Source organism: Trichechus manatus, unplaced genomic scaffold (assembly GCF_000243295.1).
Source record: "Trichechus manatus latirostris isolate Lorelei unplaced genomic scaffold, TriManLat1.0 scaffold00055, whole genome shotgun sequence".
In the NCBI taxonomy this organism is placed as follows: Eukaryota; Metazoa; Chordata; class Mammalia; order Sirenia; family Trichechidae; genus Trichechus; species Trichechus manatus.
This window is the reverse complement of record NW_004443991.1, coordinates 15,679,699-15,687,249: the sequence shown is the minus strand read 5'-3', so window position 1 is coordinate 15,687,249 and position 7,551 is coordinate 15,679,699.

Sequence of the window (7,551 nt, the reverse complement as noted above, 5' to 3'; positions counted from 1 at the left end):
TGGCATGGGTGGAGCCACCAGTCCTCAGGCCCCTGAAGTGAGTAGGTGAGGACCCTGCTTAATGGGCAGAGCAGTGTCAAATGTCAAGAACCTGCCACTTTACAGCTGAAACAGTTCAAGTTAGAGTTCCAGTATATACCCTACTGTACTGTGGTAATGAGGGCCTATGCTGTTGAGATGGGTCCACACAAGTCTATGCACGGGGAAAGACACACAAAGTCGGTAGATCCCTTATGCCTGCGCCTAGGCAAAGGAGCTGTGCCTACCCTGATTTCCTGGCTTAGGGGAGCTGGCAGTTTATTTTTTCCCGTTTGTTAAATTGTTCATTCTCCAAGGCAGGGAGAATGGCTCCAGGCATGTGACGAATCCTACTTCTGGCCCAGGGGACTCGGCAATTGCTGAAGCTGGTCCAGGACCCAGTGCAGAGCAGGGAGTGGGGGAGGTAAACGGGAGAGAGGTTTTTCCCTAAGGGGGTTGTTTCTGATCCGTGTGGTAAGCCTTACCAGCAAGTACTTATCTTTCATCAAGGGCTGCTTCTCACTGGTTCTGGGTGGCCGTGTAGACTCTCTGGCTCTGGGTCTCTCCCAGTGCAGAAAATGTGCCTCCTGAGCACAGCTGTTAGCCTGCCTCTCTGCTCACCCCCGAGCTGCCCAGGCCTGAAGGGCTCAGGCTCTCACTGGGTCAGGTCTGGCAACTCCTCGCTGCTTCCAAACTGTCTCTCCCTCCCCCTGCCATTCAGTCCAGTCCCTCAACCTTGCCTTTGAGGTTCAGGGCTCCTAGATTGCCATATATAATTGAATCACCTGTTTTTTGGGGGGTCTTTGTTGTAAGAGGGTCCACTGGAAGCATCTGACTACTCCACCATCTTGGCCTAAACATAAGACCTCTCTTGAAGAAAATCCTTAAACACCGTAATTTTTTCCTCATCAGACCCCTGTGAGGCAGAGAGCACTAACATATAGGGGAGAAACTGAGAAATAAGGATGTTAAAAGGTTAAGACCAAGTGGAGAGTAAATATACTGGATTGCCTTAGAAACAGAAACAGAAGGTAGAGGATCACAGAAACTCTTCTGGCTGGGCAAGTGGGATAATCCCGGGATCCAGTAGCAAGACCAGATACTTAAAAAGATTTTTTTTACAGAGAACTTGGAACTTCAAGTATATAATGAAACCTAAGATGACAAACGTTGGTCTGGGTAGAGAAATGCTCAATTGAAGGGAATATATGCAGTAAGTTCTCAAGACCATATGAAAAAGAGGAATAAATAAGCCAAAGTGTGGGCAAGTATAAAATAACGCATTTAGGGAAAATACTGCTGCCTGATAGTTAAAATATGATAGACTTGAGAGAGGAATTTAAATTTAGCCTGATTAAGGCTAGATTTAAAAGAAAAATACTGGTCATTGTTCGAAAGGGTATTGAAAATCATAACGATGGTGCCCACTCACTTGGAACATCATGTGCGACTCTGGGCTTCATAGATGCACTGTGAGTTATTGTGGGAAGTTAGGGAAATACATTCCTCATCTCTGAAGGAAACAACATAAACATCTGGTCCTGGCTGTCAGACATCTCTGTAGTAGGACAGGCCACAGTTCTAAGACAGTGTATCAAATCTGATGTTCTGGATCCCCAGGGAGGCCTTCCCTCAAGCTCTCCACTAACTGACTTTCACAGATAAAGCCCATGCCATGACAGTAAATATAACCAGTTTATGCCAGGATCTCAAGGATCCTGCTCAGCCAGAGGGGACCTGATCATAGAAACGTTAAATGATAGTGCTGGGAAAAACCTCAAGAGGGCAGCTCTTTCGTCTTCCACTTCTACCAGTTACCAGCTGCTGTGGAACTGATTTCAACTCAGGGAGACCCACTGCGTGTCAGAATAGAAATGTGCTCCATAGGGTTTTCAATGGCTAATTTTTCAGAGGTAGACAGGCAGGCTTTTCTTCCCAGGCACTTCTGAGTGGACTCCAACTTCCGAGCCTCTAATCTTTCAATTAGCAGCCAAGCGCTTAACTGTTTTCATCACCCAGGGGCACCCTTCCACCTGCAGATCCATTGAAAAACTGAAATATTACAGAAAGTTGGCTTTTGATTATTGAAGATTGTTTGGCATGGCAATTATAATAGTAATTTTAATGTTAAGAGTATTCCTTGGGTTCACTGACATGCCTTTTTTTGTAAATCGTGTGCAGGTGGCAACTGTAAACAAGTAAGTTCTAGAATGGGAACACTTAAGAGGACAGGGTTCTGCCTATTTTCAGCTCATAGAGATGTTGCTATTTTCTATAAATATACAGTGAAACAATATTCACCTTTGTTCTTCTGAAACTCAAACACTTAATCTGGACCTCACAGCTATAAGTAAAGGATATACTACTTTTGATGAGAGAGGTATGTAAGTTGATCCCTATCACGGCCTTTGCCCCCAACACTGATGGGCATATGCTGGAGATGGATCAATGGAATGGGTTCTTTCATACCCAGTGGAATGGAAAATGCTTTTGCCAATGATGGTTTCCCTTCTCCCTGAGTTTCAGAAGGAACTCAACAACTTGCTGAATAGAGGCCCACTGGCATCTCCCCTAGTGACTGCCTTTTCCCTGCGCGTGCGTGCGTGTGCACGTGTGTGTAAGAGATTACTTAATTTCCACTTCAAAAAAAATTTTGCAGTTCACGTGTACAAGAGAACTTCCATGCCTACAAACATTCACTAATACAGAAGTATTCTATCTTCAAGAAAGTTAGAGGTATGAGCAGAGAGGCCATATTTCCTTTGTTGTTTTGTTAGTTGTCATCGAGTCGATTCCGACTCACAGCGACCACTTGTGTGCAGAGTAGAACTTTGCTCCACAGGGTGTTCAAGGCTGTGACCTTTCAGTGGGCCTGTATTCAGCAGGTTGTTGAGCTTAGAGCCTTGTAACAGATCTATCTCACCCTAGTGTGAAGATGTAATATCCTGAAGAATCCTTAACAAATGCTGTTATAGTCTATATATTCTTTAAAATATTTCTACATGTTTATAATCTTAATATACACTCTAGGGGTGGTTCTGACTCAGTGGCAGTGGGTTTGTTTGTTTTTTGTTAGGGTTGGTTAGTTAACATCTGAAGTATCCTAATCAGGAGTACACCCTCCAGGGGTTGTTAATTAGCATTTGAAAAATTCTATCCTCTTTAGCATCTACTACTACTAAAGCTTTTTCTGTAGCTCAGAGCCTTAGTTAACAAGTGAATAGAAATGAATTTTCAATGGTCAAGCTGGTGGTATCAGAGATATCTGGGTTGGCACAAACATGGTAGTACACTGCAGTCCTTCTATAACAAGAAGCTAGCAAGCCCTATAAGCCTGAGATTCCTAACCAGTTCTGTCTAGAAGTTAAACAGAGAATTGGCTTGTCTGTTTGAATCTTCTGGAATATTGTTGGATTCACTTCTAATAATTCTTTTATGTACATTGTTAGATTGCCTAAAAGGACAGAGAGCTGGGACTTTTTCAAGCTTACAGGACAGGTTGGATGACTGTTCTAGTGTCTGCTGGCTTACAAACATGCATGAGTCAGAAAATGGTCTAAGACCTGATTTCCGTGTAAAGTACCACCTGCTGGTAACACTGAGGAGAGACCATAGCCCTTACCCACCTCTACCTATGGAGGGATACCAAAAATAGCCAAATATCTGCGAGGGACCACATTGGCCCAGGCCGGCTTACAACAAATATCTTTAATGGGAGAAATGCAAAGGCCTTTATAACTATAATAAGATTAATCCTCTCATAGTCTATAAGTGAATGAGTTTGCAAATCTAAGTTTTTAGTTTAACAGAAGAAATGGGATAAAAGTCCCTGGTCCTCCTATAAGGTCTGTGAACAGGGATGAAGGACCTTGTCAGTCAAACAGTGGAACAAGAGAAGCCCAGAGGTACATCACAGGTGTGGGCCCTGACCTTTCTACTTCACCCCCTTCCTATTCTTCCTCTGGCTTTCCACCAACTCCAACTGTCCACTGTAATAGGGCCACCACCCCTGGGACTTTAATAAAGGTGAAACAAACTAAATAGCAATGAATATATCAAAGACCTAAGTTGAAGATGGGATGTTTGTGCCTACTAAAATGAAGCCCTCTGGGATAGAGTAGTTTTAATAATCTGGTTGGTTGTTTTCACAGCTATGGTTGATGTAACAAATACAAGAATCTTTCTGAGCATTTGGGGAGGTTCACAAACTAAATAAAAATGAGTATTTGCACTTGCTTCCATCTTACAAAACATTTCTTACTCCCCCTTCAATGTAACCTCTTTTACCTCTGCTTAAAAAAATCAAGAAAACAATATTCCTTACCAACACTCCCCACAGCAGATTTTAAAGAAGGAACAGCTCACTGATGATTAGTGTGGCCTGTGCATGTGGGTGTGGGGCCTGTCTCTATCAACAGGGGCACCTGGAAAAGGGACAAGAGTTTGGTCTTATTCAATGAGATGATTCATGTAAGGTGCTTGTCTGATTCCTAGTCCATCGTACACTCTCAATAATGTTACCTAGAACTAGTGGTCAGTCATTTGTAAAATAAAAGCAACCACTAGCTATAGCAACATGCATTTTCATATCCAGACAAGGCTTAAAAAGCTAAGCTTTAGATACGAAGCTTTCCATATGACAAATGTATATTATAGCAAAGTAAACGTCTCCCACTTGCACTTGGCTATACCTAAACTAGGTCAAAGCTTTCATGTTTGCATTTGCTTCTCTCTAGGGACACTAAGGTACTCTAAATGCTGACAAGGGCACTCCAAGTTTAGATGCAATACACAATAATAGAAATGTAGGCATTTTCAGTTTGAAGAGAACTTAGGATTTTCCATCCATTATCTTGTTTAACCCTGACCACAATTCTGAGAGGCTCACAGGGAAGATATTATAATCTCTACTTTACGGATGGGGCAATGGATGCACAGAGAAGCTCGGTAACTTGCCTAAGTTTCCATAGCTAGAAAGTGATGAAGCCAGGAGTAGAACCTGGTCTTTCGATTCCTGGTATAATGGTCTATTCTCTATACCCCAGAGAATAAAAAGTCTTGAAAGAAACACACTGTTGTATACAAAGAATAGCACCAGGAAACAAGCACAGTGCAGGGAAACACTACACAAGGAAAAACAAAATAGTGAATTTTTAGACTACTGTGGGAGCCCTGGCGGCACAATGGTTAAGAGCTCAGCTGCTAACCAAAAGGTCAGCAGTTTGAATCTAGCAGCCACTCCCTGGAAACCTCACGGGGCAGTTCTACTCTGTCCTACAGGGTTGCTCTGAGTCAGAATCAACTTGACAGCAACGGGTTTGGTTTTTATGGAAGTGGCTAGAAGAAGGACCTGGTGGCCTACTTCTGAAAAAATTGGCCAGTGGAAACCTTATGAATAGCAGTGGAACATTTCTGATACAGTGCCAGAAGATGAGCCCTTCATATCGGAAGGGACTCAAAATACAGCTAGGGAAGAGTTACCTTCTCAAAGTAGAGTTGACCTTAATGACATGGATGGAGTCAAGCTTTCAGGACCTTCATTTGCTGATGTGGCACAAATCAAAATGAGAAAAAACAGTGGCAAACGTCCATTAATAATTGGAATGTAGAATGTATGAATTATGAATCTAGGAAAATTGAAAATCATCAAAAATGAAATGGTACACATAAAGATAGATATCCTAGGCATTAGTGAGCTGAAATGGACTGGTATTGGCCATTTGGAATCAGACAATCATATGGTCTACTATGACGGGAATGACAACTTGAAGAGGAATGGGGTTGAGTTCATCATCAAAAAGAACATTTCAAGATCTATCCTTAAGTACAACGCTGTCAGCAATAGGAAAATATCCATATGCCTATAAGGAAGACCAGGTAATACAACTACTATTCAAATTTACCTACCAACCACTATGCCAAAGATAAAGAAATTGAAGATTTTTACCAACTTCTGCAGTCTGAAATTGATCAAATACGTAATCAAGATGCATTGATCATTACTAGTGATTGGATTGCGAAAGTTGGAAACAAAGAAGGGTTGGTAGTTGGAAAATATGGCCTTGGTGATAGAAACGATGCCAGAAATCACATGATAGACTTTTGTAAGACCAATGACTTACTCACTGCAAATATCTTTTTTCAACAACATAAATGGTAACTACACACGTGGACCATGCTGGATGGAATACACAGGAATCAAATCGACTACATCTGTGGAAAGAGATGATGGAGAAGCTCAATATCATCAGTCAGAATAACGACAGGGGCCGACTGCAGAACAGACCATCAATTGCTCATATGCAGGTTCAAGTTGAAGCTGAAGAAAATTAAAACAAGTCCACAAGAGTCAAAGTACGACCTTGAGTATATCCACCCGAATTTAGAGAGCATCTCAAGAATAGATTTGACTCATTGACATTGATGACCAAAGACCAGACGAGTTGTGGAATAACATCAAGGACATTGTCCTGGATTGAACTGTGTTCTCCAAAAATATGTGTATAAGTTTGGCTAGACCTTGATTCCCAGTACTGTGTGATTGTCCATCATTTTGTCATCTGATGTGATTTTCCTATGTGTTGTAAATTCTATCTCTATGATGTTAACGAGATGGGAGTAATGGCAGTTATGTTGATGAGGCAGGACTCAACCTACAAGATTAGTTTGTGTTTTCAGCCAATCTTTTTTGAGATATAAAAGAGAGAAGTGAGCAGAGAGACGGGGACCTCATACCATCAAGAAAGAAGCACCAGGAGCATAGTGTGTCCTTTGGACTTGAGGTCCCTGCGCTGAGACGCTCCTCGACCAGGGGAAGATTGATGACAAGGACCTTCCTCCACAGCCAACAGAGACAAAAAGCCCTCCCCTGGAGCTGGTGCCCTAAATTAGGACTTCTAGCCTACTAGACTGTGAGAGAATAAACTTCTGTTTGTTAAAGCCATCCACTTGTGGTATTTCTGTTACAGCAGCACTAGATAATCAAGACAGACATCATACATGAAAAAAGCAATAGGTCATTAAAAAGACAGGAAAGAAAGAAACGACAAAAATGCATGTCAGAGGAGACTCTGAAACATGCTCTTGTACGTAGAGTTATTAAAGCAAATGGAAGAAATGATGAAATAAAAGTTGAAGATTACAAAGGGTGGCTTGAAAAGACAAAGTAAAGTATTATTATGAAATGCGCAAAGACCTGGAGCTAGAAAACTGACAGGGAAGAACACACTTGGCATTTCTCAACCTGAAAAGAACTGAAGAAAAAATTCAGGACTCAAATTGCAATTTTGAAAGATTCTATGGGCAAAATATTGAACAATTCAGAAAGCATCAAAAGAAGATGGAAGGAACATCTAGCTCAATTGGCATGACACAGCTTATAAAGACAATGCTCTATATTCTACCTTGGTGAGTAGTGTCTGGGGTCTTAAAAGCCTGTGAGCGGCTATCTAAGATACTCCACTGGTCTCATCCCTTCGGGAGCAAGGGAGAATGAAGAGAACAGGATACAAGGAAAAGATCAGTCCAAAGGAC